Below are 20844 nucleotides of genomic sequence, written 5' to 3' on the forward strand. Positions count from 1 at the left end.
GCTCCTTTCTCTGTGATAACTCCAGCTGTGTCAAGTTGACACAAAAATAGCCAGTACACCCTATATAGAGCACAGGCTTCTGCTTGCTGAGTCAAGAGCTGGGTTCCTGAGGCCTTGGAGACCCAGAGAGCTGTGCTATGGCAGGCTTGTCTTCCTCATCTTTGCTGGGATTTTTCAGGCATGTGTAACAGAGAGCTGACCTCTGCTGCTTTAGAGACGTTCATGATGGTAGACTAAGTGCATGTGTGCTCGGAACAGTGTTTATTGAACATGTGATACACCATAATCAGGCATCATCAGCACCTTAGTCCATGCTACTCTCAGTGCATCCCCATGGAAGAGGAGTGTGAGGGGTTTTGTTTTTGTTTTTTAACTCTGACTGTCATGAACTCATTCTACAGACCAGGCTGGCCTCTGAAGGGCCAGGATTAAAGGAGCGCACAACCATACCCTGAAAGTAGTGAAGAGTTTTGATCTAGTTGAAGGGTTGGTGTTATTTCCAGGTCAGTAAGTAAGTAAATTTGGGCTTTTAATCATCTTGCCATCTTCATGTTCTATGATTTAATTTTAAAGCTTTTCTTTCTTTTTCTTTCTTTTTGATGAAAAATAATTTTTTTCTTTTAAAAGATTTATTTTTATTTTTATTTTTGTGTGTACCCATATGAGCCTAGAGGCCAGAAGAGGGTGTGAGGTGCCGTAGAGCTGGAGTTACAGATGGTTATGAGCTGACTGACATGGGTATTGGCAATTGAACTCTGGTCCTTTACAAGAGCAGTGCACAAGAGCAGGATATGACCTTAACCACTGAACCATGTCTCCAGCCTCATAGAGGATGCTGCTGCTGCAGCTTCTTCTGCTGCTTCTGCTGCTGCTGCTGTCTGTGTGGTGTAGGCATGTATCATGTAGTACATGTGACAGTCAGATCACAAGTCAGTTCCCTCTTTCCATCAAGTGAGTCCCAGAGACCAAACTCAGGTCATCAGACTTAGTGGCAAACACCTTTACCCACTGAGCCATCTGACCAATCTTTGAATTTATAATGCAGTACACAGCATGTCCACTTTGCTTTGCTACAATATTCATGGTTGCTATTGGCTGTGGTGGATAGCATTTAGCCACCCCCACAGTCTTCCTTTAGATGTTTCCAGTAGCCATGTGTGGACACTGAGTATTATATGTACAGATTAAGCCCAGAGCTTTTGCATCGCAACCTCTGAGACTTCCTCCACCACCTGGACTCTCTCACTTCACTGGCACTGCAACTGTTCATAAAGAAATAGTTTGGGAACTTTAAAAGGACAGCAAAGGAAGTGGGTGTTATCTGACATGTGGTCGCTCAGGGGCTGGACAGTTGCCTACTGCCAGAACCGTTAGGTCAAATTGAACTACAGGCAGATCCATGGAGGATGAACCTTCTAAGCAGGCCACTGAGGGCGTGCCAGCCATCATAGTTGCTCTTGTACTGACTTTGGCCTCCCTTCATGGGTTAGAGTCCTGTCAACCAGAGGCTTTCTCTTTATCCACCATATTTCCCCAAGCATGGGCGTGGCTGAGGAAAGCCTTGGAGCCATAAGCTTACTCTGGGAGTTTTCAGATCTTCACCTTTATTAGTAATTACAGACTATGGACATACATCTATAAGTGAGGGAAATGGGGAGTCTACTAGTGTGTTGAAATTAGTGGGCTATTCTAAAATATACATATCATGAACCAGGAGATTGTATTCAACATGGGTAAATGGGTTGTTTCATTTCATCTTATTTGGACCCCTCACTCTCCCCCCCATACACACACACAGCATCCCTCCTCTTCTTAGATCAAAAATTCAGTCTATTATTTGAGAATATGTTGCTTTGCTTCATATTCAACAGTATGAATTTTACCTGTGATGGAGGCTGCCTATTTAGCTCTTACACCTTTTATTTTGTCTGTTATCTTCCTCAGTGTGTTTGTCTGTGTGGTGGTATGTGTGTGTACACGTATGTGTTTGCCTGTGTGCATATGTGTGTGTGTGTGGGGGGGTCAGAGGTCAATGTCAGGTGTCTTCCTCTGTTACTCTTCACTCTCTTTTACTCACACACTCAGCTAGACTGGCTGGTTAGTGAGCCCAGGGATGCTCCCGTGCCTGCATCACCCACCTTAAGCTGTGGTTGCCATGTCCAGCTTTTATGTGGGTTTTGGGGATCTGAGCGCAGGTCCTCATGCTTGTGCAGCAAGGCCTTTACCCACAGTCATGCCCCAGCCTCATCTTTTGTTTCCTAACTGCTCACTCCATGCTTTGTTCACACAGAATAAAAGTCTGTATAGTGATCTTAGTAAGCCAGAGACTTGGAACGATCATTTTCTCCATCTAGTATTCCTACTTAAGGGATCTGGAATAGACACACAGAGATAATATTTAGTTAATAACATGATACCTGTGTTCTCAAGAAAAGAACAAAGTAGAGACTCCCTCATTGGCTTATTATTTCACATTATGTTGAAATCTGTCCCTGAAAGCCCTCAGGAGAAGTGTCTGAGGACAGCTGCATGGGGAGGGAGCACAGCACTGCAATGTGGAAAGTATTGGACTGTCTGGATTTTCTACTTATAGGTCCTCCTGACAGCTGAGCAGCCTGCTGAGCAGCCTTGGGTGAGCAACCCCACTGTCCTCAGCCTTTACTGATCCTCAGCATAGGAGTTCCCTTGTAACACTGTAACCCTGAACTTCTCTAATTGAAATGGTACTAGGTTAGTTCTTACACCTTCTATTTTGTCTGTTATCTTCCTCTGTGTGTTTGCCTGTGTGCATTTGTGTGTGTGTGTGGGGGAAGTCAGAGGTCAATGTCAGGTGTTAAGTTTTTTCTAATGAACACTGTTGCTCAATTGAACTCCCCAAATTAAAATGTTACTAGTTGAGTTTCCTCCTAATGTATTCAGGCTATCCGGAGATGGTTATGCACTCTATACCTTGGTCATTTTGGCTTTTCAGAAGATCGTAATTGCATTATGTACTTCAAGAGGCTATGAAGTAAAGAGTTCTACTTGGCATTGTAAATTCTAGCTTTTTTATTGTTTGAAGATGAAGACATCTAAATTTTGAGGACAACCCATAAAAATGTTGGTATATCCTGGCCTATGTCGTTTGGAGTGTGCTGGACTAGCTTGCCTGTCAAATCTGGCATGATTATTGTTTGTGTAAATAAAGTTTTATTGGCACTCAGCCTCACACATCATTTATCTGTTCAAGCTACAGTGATGGAGTTCGGAAATTGCAGCAGCCCCATATGTCCCACAATGCCTAAAGTACTTACAATATAAGAATTGGTAAAATTGGACTGACTCCTGATTGTTGTCTTCAGTGAGATTCATGAATGCAGCCAAGAAAGGCTCACCCACCTGGAGGCAGTGGTCACATTCTAGGGGCAGGCCATTCTGATTCTGATGTCAGTTTTGTGTTTTCTTTTTTACTTTGTTGTGATAGGTGGATTGCGCACGTGAGCGCGCATACACACACACATTCATACACATTCATATAACACAGACATATATACATACACACATATACACATACATTACACACATACGCACATATACGCACACACATAAATATACACACAGGCACACACACGGGCACACATGCACACACATGGGCATACACACATGCACACACAAAAAGTAAATCTTAAAAATGGATGATAATGCATTTAGTTATTTCTTTGCTTATTTTTGAAATAGGATCTGTATGTCCCAGTCTACCTTGGCCCTCATCATTCTCCTGCCTTAGCCTAGCTTCCCGAGGGTTAGAGTTGCAGGCACAAGCCACACTTGCCCATTCAGATATTCCTCTGACAGCCCTCGTCATCTATGGAGGAGTGCATTCTGGAGGTTTCCTTCTGCTGTTGATCTCATCATTATTGCTGCTCAGACCATAGGGAGCTTCAGACAAGCTCATATAGGAACTAGGTAGGGGGCTAGTGTAAGGCAAAATTAAAGGCACAATTCAGAGACATTTCCTATTTCTATCCTTGGAGGATTTTCAGGTAGTTTTTGAAAGTTTGAAAATATTTAAACCTATAGAAAAGCAGAAAGAACAGTGTACAGTCATCTCCCTGGGGAGGTCACTGGGGGTGGTGTGTGGTCCATTGTCATAATCCAGGATTATCTTCCAGCTCACACCTATAAATACCTGCAGTCTGCCGTGTCTTTATCATGTAGCTGCCAAAGTTGTAAAGACTGCTCCATTACAGTCCAGCTACACAGATTCTTCTGTCAGATTATGAATATTTATGAAGCTTACATTAATTGTGGCTATTCAAAAAGACTCCTAGAGGGGCTGAGGATGTAACTCAGTGGTATTGCCCTTGCCTAGCATGTGTGTGTGTTGGTTCAATCCCTAAATCCCATGCCTCATCCTTAGGAAAGCTGCAGATAATTTTCATTCATTTGCCAATTCAAACTGGAGAACTTCTTGCACCTTATGATTTGCAGTGAATGGTTTATCAATACACCATGACTAAGCTCTCATTCTGACTTTGTCTTGTTGCAGATAACTCCCTTAAGGGCTAGCACATACTTTACAAGATTAAGCAGTTCTGCTGTGAATATTTTGATCTCCTGCTTAGGCAAAGGTGATCTTGTGAGATTTCTTTGACTGTGTTAAAAGCCAGTGTTTCTCCCCAGCCCAGGACTTCTGAGAACATCTTTTGATGTGGGAAGTTAGGTCTTGTGATGTTTTGGGTTATCCTTATTGGTAAAGGGACGATAGAGGAAACATTGAGATGGGATAGCTATCTAAACTAGCACAGGATTCACTATGGAATACAGTGCTGGGGCTTCAGATCAGCCCCTCTCCCTGAACGTCCAGCTTCCAATCACATTGCCTCTTTCATCTTCACTTTCTTGCTCCCATTCAGATCCAATCCCTACTGGGACATGGCACCATTTGATTGTGTTCCAGAGGACTTTACATAGTCCCTCCCTCCCTCCCTCCCTCCCTCCCTCCGTGCTCACATGTATGTGTATGTATATCTCCCTCCCTCCCTCCGTGCTCACATGTATGTGTATGTATATCTCCCTCCCTCCCTCCGTGCTCACATGTATGTGTATGTATATCTCCCTCCCTCCCTCCGTGCTCACATGTATGTGTATGTATATCTCCCTCCCTCCCTCCGTGCTCACATGTATGTGTATGTATATTCACAAGCCCTGGGAGAATGAATAGAGGAGTTTTAGTTCACTCCGTCCTGGGCCCCATGATAGATATTTTGACAGCAGCTCTGTAGTGGAGCAGTAACTATTTGAGTAAATCATTGCAGAAGAGAAAGGTGAACCTCAAATCGTCTTCCTTGACCCTGTGGGTGATCATTTGTTTCGTGAGGTTCCTCAGTGACTTAGGACAGCTCTTTGTATGTTGCCCTTTCATTATCGTGTATAAACGCCATGCCAGGCATTTATACATGTGGGTGTTTATTTGCTCATGTGCACAGCTTATTGTAATGGGTATGAGGTACAAGGGATGCAGTGAGCTGGCCTAGTCCCCAGGGAGCTTTAGTCTAGAAAGGGACCAGGCATGCAGCTAGGAAACACAGTTACATTCATGGGACACTCAGGGAGTAGCAATGGTGAAGAGCCTCTAGCCCGGTGGTCCCTGAGGACTTCGTAAAAGAGGTTCCCTGTAGGTTGGAATTGAAAGTTCGATGAGTTCACACCCCTGGTGGGTGGCAACAAATATAAGAGTCCATGCTTGCCTCCACTCCCCCAAGCTGGGTTGAGTGCACCATGCCTGGTGCTGGAGGCTTGTCAGGACAGTGCTATGTTTTGTGATCGATTATTAAATCCCCAAAGGAATATTAGTGAGTGGTGGCAGCCTTTTAAACACGATTCCCTTATTTGATGAGTTTGTGTCCCATAATAAAGCCTTTTCATCTTCATAAATAAAAGGGAGGGGAACTTGAGACGAGACTTTAAGTCTGTTTAGGTTAGGTGTTTCCCCCAGGAAAAGGGTTGGAAGAGGAGGGAGAGAATCCTAGCTAGCAAGAGACAGAGTAAACACTTCAGAATGAATGTAAAACTGCGTAAACATCTTTACATTTTAAACTGACACCCAGTCACAGGTGCTTCTGCGGATGCAGCATGGTATCTGCATACACATGTGCAACGCGTAACGATCAAACCATGCTAGTTGACAGTTGTCACCTTCTGCATTTATTGTTTCTTTGTGAAAATGGCATCGGATGCTCTGATTTGCTGTGTGCTCACTTCCTGTGAGCTCGCACTCCGCAAGGCTGTGGTCCCAGGAAGAGGCTGTGCATGGCTTCAGACCTGGAATTCACAGATCTGGCTGTCAGAGGACCCGTGGTTAACATGAAGGCTGGGAGCCTCTCCTGTAGTTCAGGAATTAGCATTCATGCACAGGTGGTTCAAAACCCACCAGGCAGCTGCCTCAAAGGAAAACCTTTGCTCTCCCCACCACTTTACCTTGGGCAACTATTTGGTTACCTAGGAATTCTAAGTAGGATTCGAAATTTCTCACGCTTCAGGGTACTGCCCCTACAAGCAGAGGCAGGATCTTCTGAAACATCCCCTCCCTCTCTCTGCCCCACCCACCTCATTGAGGCCACTGATGTCTAGACCCTTAGCAGCAGTTGGTCCCTGGCTAATTCCATGTTTCTGTGTCCCACTGGCTCCATGTTAAGCCCTTTGTTCAGGGCAGGGAACCCCTGTGGCTGCCCAAGTGCATCACTGGCTGACAGAGAGGCCTGTGTTTTCCATACTTTATTTGTTGTGAATGAACAGAGCCTTAGCAGGGAGAAGATATGCACTTGGGGGTGAAGGACACAGTCTTCAGAGAAAAGCCTCTGGCAGTATGTGTAGGTAATATCGGGCTGATGCCAGCTTGCCAGGTGAAGGGGATGCATGCACCAGCTTAGTATTTGGCATTGACCTCCAATTCGGTCAAAGAGGGAATGACTGAATTAAGAGGCATTGTAAATAGCGCTGGAAAACTATGACAAAAGGGGAATAATCTTTAAAAGATATTGTTTGTCCTTTCAGCAAAATCTTGCTGGTGTATGCAATGGTGTCAGCGTTTGGAGGCTGATTATGGGATGGATCTCCGCGTGTGGCAGTCTCTTGATGGTCCATCCTTTTTCGTCTCAGCTCCAAACTTTGTCTCTGTAACTCCTTCCATGGGTATTTTGTTCCCAATTCTAAGAAGGGACAAAGTGTCCACACTTTGGTCTTTGTTCTTCTTGAGTTTCATGGGTTTTGCAAATTGTATCTTGTATCTTGGGTATCCTAAGTTTCTGGGCTAATATCCACTTATCAGTGAGTACATATCATGTGAGTTCTTTTGTGATTGGGTTACCTCACTCAGGATGATGGCCTCCAGGTCCATCCATTTGCCTAGGAATTTCATAAATTCATTCTTTTTAATAGCTGAGTAGTACTCCATTGTGTAAATGTACCACATTTTCTGTATCCATTCCTCTGTTGAGGGACATCTGGGTTCTTTCCAGCTTCTGGCTATTATAAATAAGGCTGCCATGAACATAGTGGAGCATGTGTCCTTCTTACTGTCTCTTGTGAGGCTATGCCGGNGCCTGGCAAACACAGANGTGGATGCTCACNGTCAGCTATTGGATGGANCACAGGGCCCCCAATGGAGGAGCTAGAGAAAGTACCCAAGGAGCTAAAGGGGTCTGCAACCCTATAGGTGGAACAACAATATGAACTAACCAGTACCCCCAGAGCTTGTGTCTCTAGCTGCATATGTATCAAAAGATGGCTTAGTCAGCCAACAGTGGAAAGAGAGGCCCCTTGGTCTTGCAAACTTTATATGCCTCCGTACAGGGGAACGCCAGGGCCAAGAAGTGGGAGTGAGTGGGTTGGGGAGGAGGGACTTTTGGGATAGCATTTGAAATGTAAATGAAGAAAATACCTAATTAAAAAATACTTCTGTTCTGAAAATTAATTAATTAATTATTGTTAATTATATTGTTAATTAATATTGTTTGTGACAGTCTTACTAGAGATCTTGGAAATTGCTTTGCAATCCTTGGCTGAACTCTAACTTGAAATCTTTCTGCCCCTGTATCTGCAGTGCTGGGATTACAGCTGTATGCCGCTGTAGCCCCCTCCTCTTTTTCCCTCCCTCCCTCCCTCCCTCTCTTCCTTCCTTCATTCCTTTTTTTTTTTTAATTTACTTTTACAAAAACTAACATTTCTTTGTTCCTTTATTAGCAGTAGCAGCCTGAGCTGTTTTCTGCACCTAAAGCTACTTTAATCTTGAGTGCCATGGCAAGTGCTAATGTATGTTGACTGGCATATAAGTGGATTTTTAATTTTTTTTTATAGAAAAGTGGAAAGAAATGAGATACATTCATTTAATGAGCATCTACTCTCTAAACATCCTGTCCTGTTCCATTTGAGCTTAGACCTGGTAGGGGGATCCAGAATTCCACTCCCTTCTGAGATTTATGGTCTGCCTCAAAAAGTGGAAATGCAGGTCCCATTCACCTGTGGGCCTGTGTTGCCATCTGTAGCTCAGAGAATGGCTGTGAGGGACAGCCTGCCTGGGAGCAGATAGTCCAGAGTCACCCAAGGTCAGAGGTCATTTCAGCATCACCACAAAGAGCTTTCCTTTCTCTCTGTGTGGTCTGTGTATATGTCCTGCCTGGCCTTAGTGCTGGCTGTCTTCCTCTGTTACTCCCCACCTTAGTTCTTCAGACAGGATCTCTCACGGAACCTGGAGGCTATCTAATGACCAGGCTGGCTAGGTTACTTACCCTGTGTGATCATGCTTGTGTTTTTACTGTGAGTGCTGAGATCTGAACTCAGGACCTCATGCTTGCCAGATGCAAACATAGCCCAGACACAAAGTCTTGCCTTGGTTCTAACATGGGGTGTTTTACTGAGAATTTCTGCCCCATCAACCGTGGTATGAACTGACGCTTCTGTCACACAGTTTTCATGTTAGATGTCCGAATCCAGGGGCTGGAATCTGCAAATCAGAATCTGTGGCTGTACAGTGAACCTGCTGTTAGGTCAGCAGTTCCAGGGTTCCCTTGGCTTTCGTGGGCCAAATAAGCAGTAAGAAAAGACTTCTGGCTATGCTCTGGGGTGTGCAGTTCACCCCTTCATTTTGCTTTGTTTTGTTTGCAGTATTGGAGATTATAACCTAGGGCCTTGCACATGAAAAGCAAAGACTTTATCACTGAGCGTTGTCTCCAGCAGTTTTTCTTATTTTGATAGAACATTTATTCAAAACCCATGTTAGTGCTCTGCAGAAATCTCTGTGTGGTGTTAGCACACTGGAAGTCACTTTTGCTCTCTGTCTTTCTCAACAGTCTACTCTGTCTTGCCTGATGTTAGGCCCGTCATTAGAAAATATTTGATTTTCCAGGTGTGATGGCACATGCCTATAATTCTGCCATTCAGGAGGCCAAAGTAGGAAGATTATGAACTCAAAGCTAATCTAAGCCATGTAGCAAGGCTCTGCCTTAAACAAAGAAGCATTTTTATCTCTTCTCTCACGTTTGTTTTTAAATGTCAGCAAGTAACATGGAAACTTGTAATTCTGATATTTAATAATAATAGTAATAACAACACTTATAATAATGAGTGTCCAAGTTAGAATCGTTTCCTGAAAGTGTAATTGTTTCATAAATGTATTTATGCTGAATTATTTCTTGTACAAATCAGGGAATTTTTTTGATAGGAAGTACATTTTTTGGATACTTTTTGATGTATGACTAGATAGGTTTGTGTGTAAGTGTGTTTGTGTATGTTTGAGTATGTGTTGTGTGTGAGTGTATGAGTGTGGTGTGTGTATGTGAGTGTTGTGTGAGTGGTGCATATACATGAGTGTGTGTGTGTGTGTGTGTGAGAGAGAGAGAGAGAGAGAGAGAGAGAGAGCGGGAGAGAGAGATGGGTCTTTTCTTTAAGTGCCTACCTTTCCTTGTTGAGAAAACGTTACCTCTGCACATCTGTCAGCTCCCACAGTCACCCCACCTTAAGGAAAGTATGGAGTTGGTTGACAGATCTGACAGGAAACCCAAGCAAGAAGCCAATGTTGGTTAGGAATCAGTTGCCCCTGGGTTGGTCTCACTCTGATGCATTGGGTGACCTAGGCAGTGGCCACCAGCATCTCTTTTGGCATCTGCTTATTCCTCATCCTCTTCTCCTTGCTCTCTTTCACTAGGGATTGAGCCCAGGAAGGACCTCACCCACTAGAAAACCTCTCTACTTCTAAGCTATATCATCTCTAGCTTCCTTTGTACTTAGTGAAAGGGTCTCACTAAGTGATCAAGGCTGACCTTGAACTCACTCTTTAGCTGGATTAGCTTTAAATGGTTTGTAATTCTCTCTGGTTTCCTGAGTTGCTGGGATTGTAGATGTGTACCAGCTTTTGTTGGGGAGCCAGGCCAGGTTTGCCTCCTTCCAGTATGCCACATGGAATGCTGTCTTTCCTGAAGGGCAAGAGTTTTCCACTAGGTGGCTGAGCATTAAGCAGAGGTTCAGAGTCTTATGTCCCTGAGGGGTGTTCATGAAGTGGTCATGTGGTGTTAGTGAGATGAGGGTAAAATTTGGGCTCTTTGGTGTCAGGAAGTCACTCATTGTGGCACCTGCAAAGGGCTAAATGAAGAATCAGTGGCTTCTGCAAAAGAGGTCTTAAAGTGTCTGAAAAGTAACCTAGGCAACCATTATCACTGGGACCCACTTGTGAGGAGTGTGAGCCAGTGCAAGGCTGGTGACCAACTGATAATTAGGAGCTCAGCTTCCTGACCTCCCAAATTAGAGACTTAAAGGCAATTAAAAGCAAATAACTAAAAGTGGTTGGAACTAGGAGGAGTGTTTACGCTTCTCTTGGCAGAAGAAAGAAAAGAAAAGAAAAGAAAAGAAAAGAAAAGAAAAGAAAAGAAAAGATCCCTTTTTTTCTGCTATGAAGTTAAGTCTTGAGGAAGGAAACTCTTTAGTCTGGCTCACATGCAATTGCTGTGGATGGAGGAGAGGGTTGAGTAGGGCAGGCTGGTGAAAAGAGAGAGAATCCCCAAAAAAGAGAGGCATAAAGCAGAAGTGACACATGTCCGCGTAGGACCAGAGGTGACCTATGAATCCATGTGTACTGCTCCTGTCTTAGTGAAGAGGCTGAGGGACAGGACTGCAACAAAGAGGAGGGGCCAGAGCCATCAGTGTCAGCAATTTGTGTCCTCCCTCCCACCAGCCACAGTTTGGTGAACCCTGAACTTTCAGGCTCAAGCACCGCGCTTGTCAAATGCAACAGCGTTAGGTCCCCGGGAACCAGATAGAATGAACTTGTAATTTGTAGGTAGGGATAGGCAGCCCTGTGCTGCCTCACATGAAGAGTAGAACCAAAAACCTTTCCTTAGAGCTTTATCAGCCATGGGACAGATTCAGTGAGGGCATTTGGACTCTCCTGGAAGGACACTAGATGGAAGTTTCAGGAAGTGAATCTTCCTGGTGAGAGGATACTGTATTTCTGGATCACTTGGTAGTTCAGAGCATTCATGTGGAAATACATCTTGTGCTATATAATTCACAAGAACATGCCACAAGTGTGATGGCGGTCCATAGTAGGGTATTGCCTACTGATGCTATGTTAGTTTGTGTAGGTGTGCTCCGGGTTGTTCCTGAAATGACAACTGTGGCCTGAGGTTGGATTTGGAAGGGATCACCCCATCCACGAGTTACACATGACTCTCTCAATGACAACTGAGGCTGGTGACATTCTTTCTGAAGTCACACCATGCTTAAGTGTTGCCAGAAGCTCTTCATTTCCATGAGCATCTTCATCCAACTCGAAGCTCTTAACCAAGCGCTGACTGAGGTTTGGCCATGGATCCACCAAGCATACTGAGTACTGGCTACCTCTGCTGAAGGAGGTTGGCACATCCTCAGCCTGTTGCTTTTCCATTCACCTGTGCCTTCCCTCCTGCATCATCTTCCCCTCTCACTTCCTAAAAATCAGAGAGCACTGCCCAAGTCTGGAGGGTCCAATCCATCAGAGCTTCTAAAGTCATCTTTGATCCTCATGATGCTGTCAGAAGGGAAGGTAGAAAATGCAAACCTTTCTCTGCTGTTAGATTTCATTGTACCTAACTCTTTCCACAGCCTCTTTGGACTGCTGAGACCCAGATGGGCCCAGTGCAGGCTATACTTTTTTGCATGTAGTTTCAACCTCATCTGGTTTCTTTGCCAATACCCCCTGCTTATATTAGCAAACCACCCAAATCAGTTAGTTGGCTTCAGTGTCTTGAACTATCCTTAAAAATCAGAGTTAGCCAACAGCAGTTCAGCCTTTAGAGAAAAGAAGTTTTGGCAGATCCAGCTCATCTAACATTTGTTCAGATTGTTTGCAACACATTAAAATGCACAGGGGTTTTTGTTTGCTTGCATTATGCCATTTGTTGTGTGTTTGGCTGTCTTGACTTTGCCTGAGTCTCATGGAGAGTCACTGTCTTGCTCTCTGGTGTGTTAAACTTTCAGAAGGGAGATTGAGAAGTTCGGCAAATTGGTTGGTGTGCATGTCCTTTCCCATCATGCATATGTGGCTAACCACCTACACTGTGCAAATGCAAAATGCTTGATCTGTTTTCTTTTATACTTTGCTTTCCCCAGTGTGATCATTTAAACAGCAGTTTCCTCATAGGGAGTACAGAGGTCATTCAGCTTCCAGAACTTCAAATTCACATTTTAGTGAGTGGATGCCCTAGTTTTTTGCTTTTAAGTCCAGGCTGGCCTTTAACTCACAACCCTCCTTCAGTCTCCAAGTGCTAGGATTGCAACTGTGTCTATTATGTGTGTCTTTGCACACTGTGGCTTTGGGCTGCTGCAGCTGCACAGTGTAGTGCTCTCTTCAATCCTAGTCTGTCTGCATGACAGTGACTCCCTACATTTCTCCTGATCTCCAGAAAGATTGTCCTCTCTGCTCCTGGAGAGCTGATTTATTAGGGAATCTTAATTTCTGCCCTAAGAAGTGTCAGGAGTTGTGTGGTATGTGCAGATAGTCTATGCGTGGGGAGAGAGCTGCAGCACAAACAACAGTTTTCCTGTGACTCTGCCTCTTAGGCTCTGTGGCTAATGGCTGCTGCAGAATGGTATTCATCTCTCCTGCAGAGAACTTCAAATTCCAAATTCTTCTTTCTCTTTCCCTTTCTGCTTGAGTCTCTCAATGGAGCATCAAGCTCTTGAGCTGCCAATGGTAGAGCGGTTCACTCGGCTTCTGTCCATTTTGGGCACTCTCATATTTGTTTATGTTATCTTACCGGGTGCAGTGGACACACAACACAGTTCAGAGAGGTCTCACTGTGGGATGGTGAGTGGGGATATTGCTGACATTCTTCAGGAACCTTGGGGACAAGGGAACTTCAGTGATGTGTGATGTATCCATCTATCATCCATCCATCCATCCATCCATCTATCCACCCATCTACCCACCCACCCATCCGTCCATCCATCCACCCTCCCACCTACCTACCCAACCACTCACTCTTAATTTCACCTCTAAAATAAGGACTACTATTTTTTTAAAGATTTATTTACTATAATATCTAAGTACTCTATAGCTGTCTTCAGACACACCAGAAGAGGACATCAGATCTTATTAAGGATGGTTGTGAGCCACCATGTGGTTGCTGGGATTTGAACTCATGACCTTTGGAAGAGCAGTCAGTGCTCTTACCCGCTGAGCCATCTCTCCAGCCCAAGGACTACAATTAAATAGTGAAAGTTTGGTTAATGTTGGGAATGTGCTGTCATAGACCACATATATGTATTCAGTGAGCAGCTAGGTCTAATACATTGGCTTCTTATATACTGCAAGGCATTACTACAATGTTTTGACAGGAGGTGGCTGTTACTAGGGACAGAGGCCTGGAACTAATAGGTGTATTGTGTTTATGAGGTTGTTCTGGGTTGCATTTGGCACACCCTGCTGCTCCTCAATGTTATCTTCCCTTCCTATCTTTACATTTTTGCATGCATCCCATCCAGGAGCTGCACTGGCCTCTCTGCTTTCCTCTCTCCAGGAATCTCTAGGTGAACAAGTCACTGAGAATGTATTAGATGGTTGGATTAACTATGACAAAATATATGAGATAAACTACTTTATAAAAAGCAAAGGTTATTTTTGGTTCATGTTTTCAGAGGTGTCAGTAAATGGTGATTTGGCTCCATTGCTCTGGGCCTGGGACAACACAGGATATCACAGAGGGAGAACGTAAATATCATGGATGCTGCATATCTCATGGCTACTGGAAAGCAACACAAGAAGAGTATCTAGTATTCCTGCTTTCAGGGACATACCCCAGTGACCCGACTTCTTCCTGCTGAGCTCTATGTACTAGAAGTTTTGCCACCTTCTAGCAGGGCTACAAGTCTGGAGATCAAGATTTTAATGCATGGGTTTTGGGGACATTTTTTCTTCCTTGCTGCTGCTGTTGCCGTGGTGTGTATGGTGTCTCTGCATTTTGCTTCTGTGTGTATCTGTATATATGTTTATGTGTTCTCTCTCTCTCTCTCTCTCTCTCTCTCTCTCTCTCTCTCTGTGTGTGTGTGTGTGTGTGTGTGTGTGTGTGCATGCCTCCTAAACTACGTCCTTCCTTCCTCCCTGACTGCCTTGATTCTTCCTCTTCCTTAGTCTCTAAATATAGCCCATGTGAATTCTGGCTTAGCTTGGACTTGGGTATCCTAGTTGTTATAAACACTATAATCAGAAGTAACTTGGGGGGGAAGAGTTTATTTCAGCTTATATCTTTCTCAGGTCACAGTGTCACTGAGCAAAGTCAGGGTAGGACCTTGAGGCAGGAACTGAAGCATAAGCCATGGTTTGCTCTCAGTGGCTTGTTCTGCTTGCTTTCTTTTATAGTCCAGTACCACATGTCAAGAGCTGCCCACAGTGAGCTGGACTCTCCCCCATGAGTCTTGCTTACAGGCCTGTCTTAAGGAGATATGTTCTCAGTCATGGTCTTCTCTGTCATGATGCCTCTAACTTGGGACAAAAACTAAACACATCTGGGCAAGATGCTTAAGTATCCATTTCAATTCCTCAATTTTTAAATGGGCACGAGGACTGTTGTGTCCTTTAGGATTATGGTGAGGATAGCAGGGTTAGCATGTGGACAGCTCTTGCTGTGCCCCCTGCCTTCCAAGTGGCTGTCAGTCTTAGGAATTAGTAGCCTATGTTTTCTTCACAAGTCCTCATTAAGAAAGAGTTTTGCAGTACTGTATTTAGAAGTAGTTCTTCTCTGTATTTCTACTGTAACAAAAACCAATGCTTAGTGATAGTTTTGAGTTGAAAGGATTTATTCTAATTAGCAGGAACATATAATGCCACTCATTCAAGGTTCAGAGAAAGTAGGAGCGTTCTCTCTCTTCTTGCTATAGAGACACACAGGTCCTGTGCTGACGCTCTCACTTAGCAGGAGGAAGGGGTGGACTGTTATAGTCAGTTCCATTATCTGTTTTAATCTGATTTGCAACACCAAGCATAAAAGAAATTACTGCAGGCAATGATTAATTACATTTTTAGTTGCTTCTCTTGTTAAAGCAGTTGCAACCAGAAGGCCTGAAAAAGTATCAGTAGTCACATGTACATATTTTATTTTTCTAAAATCAAAAATATGTATCCATTTGCAATAGTTAAGTATAAGTCCTTGAGAATTAACACTAATTATGTGGAACAGGTAGAAATGGAGGACACTGAGAATGTCTTTACAATTTGACATGCACATTCCCTAAAAATACCAAATTATTATCTCAAGCCATTACTATTTTGATGATGTAAAGAATGAGATTATGTGGCCAATTGTTCTTGTGTAAGGCAAATAATCTGCCTGGGAGGCAAATCAGCTGTGGCATTGCCTTAAGGGGTCTTGTCCAGGCAGTCCAGGATGAGTTCTTAAATGTCCAAGGACAGTCCTTTAAAGGAGCAGTACTTTTTCTTAATTTGAGCTATATATGCATAAACAATTGCAAAATTTGAGAATTTGCAGTATCTAAAAACAGTTTCAAGCAGCAACGGTAAGTCCTGAGCACTATATATATATATATATATATATATACATACATACACACAGAGACTATCAGTATACCAGTTAAAGCTTGATTTTTTCAACATTTCAAAACAATGGCTACAGCTTGCAATTCAATTATCTATGCTGAAGCAGGAAGAAACTCAAAAGAATCAACATGTGATCCAATCACATATACTTCTCTCCCATAGAAGGGCTGTTTATTAATACAGTAGATGTATTCTTCATGGTATGCACACATAAATTTACAGGAAATAGAAAAGCATGCACAGAAGCAAATTTTAACAACTTTTCTTTTGGTTAATGATTATCAATTCAAACTAAGCATCTTTCCAAAATGTTTTCATGATTCTATCCTACAATTCTGTATTAAAATCACAACTACTTCATAACAGGATGTTAAAGTTTACTTGGAGATGAAGAAAGATGAATCCACATTAATACTCCCTTTACCAAAGAGTTGTGGTGGGCACATTGAGTATCAATAACTAAAATAAGCAGCTAACATTTGATTACAGAAGTGTCCTCTACTTTCTGCAAAGCTATTTGTCTCTCACCAATTAATTTGCATCTCCCTTGACAACATCTAATAAAGGTTTAAGTCCTCTTGTGATGAGTTTAAGGTAAGGTCTTAGCCAATTAACATCTCCTGGAAGCATTTGAAAATAATTTGAAGCAAGCAAATCATCTTTCTTTCTTGAATTTTTTGTACCACAGTTTTTCTCGGATATAACTGAGGCCTCGAATATTAAAAAAGATATTGCCTCTGAATCTTTTCTGGAGCAACAGCTACTCCCCAAATTTTATTTTATTTTATTTTATTTTATTTTATTTTATTTTATTTTATTTTATTTTGGTTTTCTGAGACAGGGTTTCTCTGTATAGCCCTGGCTGTCCTGGAACTCACTATGTAGACCAGGCTGGCCTCGAACTCAGAAATCTGCCTGCCTCTGCCTCCCGAGTGCTGGGATTAAAGGTGTGCGCCACCACGCCCGGCTTTTTGTTTTGTTTTGGTTTTGGTTTTGGTTTTTAGTTTTTATTTTTGTTGTTGTTGTATAAGGGCAAAGGTAACATTTCCCTTCAGTGGGATTAGCTAATAAAATCCTCTCCACATAATAAACAACATACACTGAAAGGTCCAAAGTCTTAACTTCTTGTATTGAAGCAGAGACAATTTTTTTTTTTTTTTTTTTTTTTTTTTTTTTTTTTTTTTTTTTTACATAATGTAAGGCTATTAGCCATTCCTAGAGGCAAAACCTTCAAATGATTACAAGCTTACGAGAAACAAACCCTTTACAATTCAGGTATACAAAGGAAAAAAATCAACCTTCCAAATCCATAATAATTCTATAGGGCATAGGCAGGCTAGATTGTAATGCCTCTACAAGTTCCACAGCCTCATTGACCCTTCATAAATCTTAAGTTTAAACTTTATTTTGAACAACACCTGGATAGATCTGTAATGCTGTTTTGGCTTAAAAATAATTCACTAAAGGCAAGGAGAGGCCCCCAAATTTTCCCTAGACAGGGTTTGCAAAACAAAAGAAATGTTACACAAGCCTTCCTGAGGCTTCTCTGAGCTTTGTATTAACTCAAATGTAAATATTTATTAACCTGAGCATACTGCCTAAATCCTGACCCAAAGATTACCCCTCCTGCAGTGAGGACAGATTCCAGAGGAGCAATTCTGCTGTCTGTCTATGCCTCTAATTTTTGGACAGTCTTTTCTAAGATGATTATACTTAAAACATTCCTTAACCTTGGTGCTGTGAAAGCATTGTTTGTATGTATTGTAGTCCCCTGCAAGGCAGCAACCATAGCCAAACCCTGACTGTAGGAGGGTCCAATTTCTGCACAAAGATGAATATATCCAGATAAATCTGTCTTTGCTTTGTATGACCGGATGGCCCCAGAGAGCTGTATTAGTGTTCTCATAAGACAATTGTATAACAAAAGGATTCCCTGCTTGAGGGTCTCTGAAAATTCTACTAGCTGATTTTAGTAGACTATCCACAAAATCTTGAAACACTTTATCAGCAGCCTGTTTGATACCACATAAATTCTCATTGAGATCTCCTTTCAAATCTTGGGGGGTTAAATTTTGCTTCTACCACTGTATCCGATAAAGTTTGTGTAAAAGGGGCAGCAGGCTCATACTGGCCACAGCTGTTTTTAACTTTTATTACTCTAGCAATCATCCTAATTACAAAATATGGGTGAGTTAAGAATCCTGAGCTTGTGATCAAACTACAAACTGCAGCCAATGGACCACTGGCAATTTAACCATAATTTTTAAGTTTCTTTTGAAATATTAGAGCATAATCATAACTTTTGGAAATCAAAACTCAATTTTAAACGATCCATTCTCTTTAAAATCAATACCAAAAGCAGTACTTTCACATTAAGAAGTTTGGCTGCCAATACTTACATGTGAATTTGTGACAGTGCAACTTTTAATGCTTCATTAAAGAGACATTGTTTTAAATCTTATCCCTTATAGGTCTAGTTTCTAGAATAAGAATTACATAAAATATTATCCCAATTTAGAAGTATCTTTAGAGGCCTGGTTTCCTGGGCTGGTTCATGCCACGTGTTGTTGTTTAAAATGACTCCAACCCTGAGTTACCAGTTTTAAGCTAACTTTCTTGTTACCAATGTTACACCTTTTTAATCATACTCAATAACTTATAAGCCAATAATCTATAGCCAAGACATGCAGAGCATATTTATACCTTTAAGACCAGTCAGAAACCAAATGAATTGGCTACACGAATCTTATAAATTTAGACCAAAAAAAGAATTTTTACTTTTTCTAGCTATAATTTCAAGAGAAAAGCACTTTGTCATTTGCTGAACCCAATAATCACAATTTCAGAGATTTTTCTAGGAAAACACAATTATCAGTTAGGGCCTCTCCTGCTATGCTTGACTCCAGGCTAAGGGTGAGATGCAACTTAAAACAGCCTCCGCTGTGCAAATTGAGACTGAATCAATAGACAAATAGCCAGCAGTTAAGTTTTAACCATTTTTTCTTTTCAACATAAAACATAGAACAACAGTCATTCAGACAATGAAACAAAAACAGACACAAATTGACATGTGGACAGATCGGTGCACCAACCACAGACAATACAGAGAGGGTAGAGAACTTGATGTAACCAGAAGTAAGGATGTTTCCTGTAGGGGCCAGAGAAGAAGCAGGACGTCTCCCCATTTCCTTCTTTCCCTGGGAGAACTCTGAAATCCATTTTCCTTCTCTCTATCTCTGTCTTTCAAGTATCTAGCATCTCTGTTTTTGTGTGTTTTTTGGTTTTTACTCGTTTTATCTTATCTTATACCCTACTCCTCTCGCCTGAAGCAGGTCTTGACTGCGTACAAATGCCTGTTTAGAATTTTCCAGTCCCATTTTCCACTGTCAACCTCTAGCTGATATCAGTGTTTGGCCCATGCTGACTCAGTCTAGCCTGTATCCTTTTTGCACCCTTGCAATCAACAGCCTTCAAAAGAGGAAATTTATAGTGCTAACATTAATGCTGAATGTTCCTTACCATGAATGAACATTACCATGATAATCTTCTTCCTTTTTCTGTGGAGCCTCACCAAGACAGTGTTCCTCAGTTGGTCTTTCCATATACAGGTCCCTTATTTGGATGCCACCTGTAGCCACCAGCAGCCACTGGTTACTGGGTTCCTGAAAGGAAAGCTGGGGAATGGTTGGGAAAGATGGTGAGAGAAATAATGAGCCAAGACAAAGTTCTCTCATCAAGGCTCAACTTTAATTCTAGGGTCTGATTTTTAAAGGGGGGGGGGGGACCCATCCCTCACTTTGCCAGGATCTCAGGAAAGCAAGCTTAGCTGCTCAGCAGGTAGTGGCTTCTTGCATGAAGCTGCAGCTGTGACAGGACAATAGACATTAGGTCAGAAGACTCCACCCTAGGTGGGCTAGCCTACTATGGTAAGCAAGGTCTGACCTAGCCTGCTCAAGACTGGGGATGGGTACACTCTGTTTTCCTCTGTGGCATAGGGCCACTGTCCAGCATAGCCAGGGGAATTAGTCCACTGAGCCACATCCTCTGTGATGGAGTCATAACTTGAGTTATAAGTGGTTTTAATGTGGCTGCTTGTAAATTTGCCCCCAAAGAGGAACCAAATTCAGTTTTGTTCATGTGTTTCTTATGGTTTCTGAAGTTACCTTGTGTGGAAATGTCTTTCATGTAGCCCAGTCTGCCTTTCAGGCCCTGATTGTAGGAATGTGTGGACATTGCTACTGCTTAGCCTGCTATCTGAGCATGGAGTGAGCTGAGCAAGGACCCCTGTCTGTTGCTGGCATCCTGGGGGTGGAACTGAGTATGTTGGCTTACCTCGAAAGCCTCCAGTCTTTGCCAAGAGCTTGCTTTCTTCCTGCTCCTAGACACAATGTAGAATTAGTGCTAGTGCATGTCTACAGAGGAATATGGCAGAAATCTCAGAATGGCTGTTGAGCCTTCTGAGGCCCTGAGGGAGGAAGAGAGCAGTTCATACCCTGGGCGAGTGCAGAGCCTGGCTGCCTTAGGAAATCCGGAAGCGGGCATCAGGTCCTTAGCCTTGAGCCACTCAGCAAGAGAGGAGTAAATTTGACAGGAAGACTGAATCGCTTGATCTTAATCAAAGATGGTAGGTAATATTAACGGTTCAGTCAAAACTTGTTTATCTGGGGAGTCCATGTCAGATGAACCTTTGAGGATTATCTGTTGTTGTCTTTAAGATAAATTGTGGTCAGTGGCTTAGACGCTAATTCTAGTGCAGATCAAAATGTACAAGAAGTTATCTC

At 42.6% G+C, this 20844-nt stretch overlaps 1 protein-coding gene across 5 annotated transcripts in view; it reads left to right on the top strand.

The window, feature by feature from the left end:
* Svil (supervillin) overlaps window positions 1-20844 on the top strand; it is a 199800-nt gene that overhangs the window by 16436 nt on the left and 162520 nt on the right. The gene's annotated exons all lie outside the window — the stretch shown is intronic.

Source organism: Mus caroli, chromosome 18 (genome assembly GCF_900094665.2).
Source record: "Mus caroli chromosome 18, CAROLI_EIJ_v1.1, whole genome shotgun sequence".
Taxonomy (NCBI): Eukaryota; Metazoa; Chordata; class Mammalia; order Rodentia; family Muridae; genus Mus; species Mus caroli.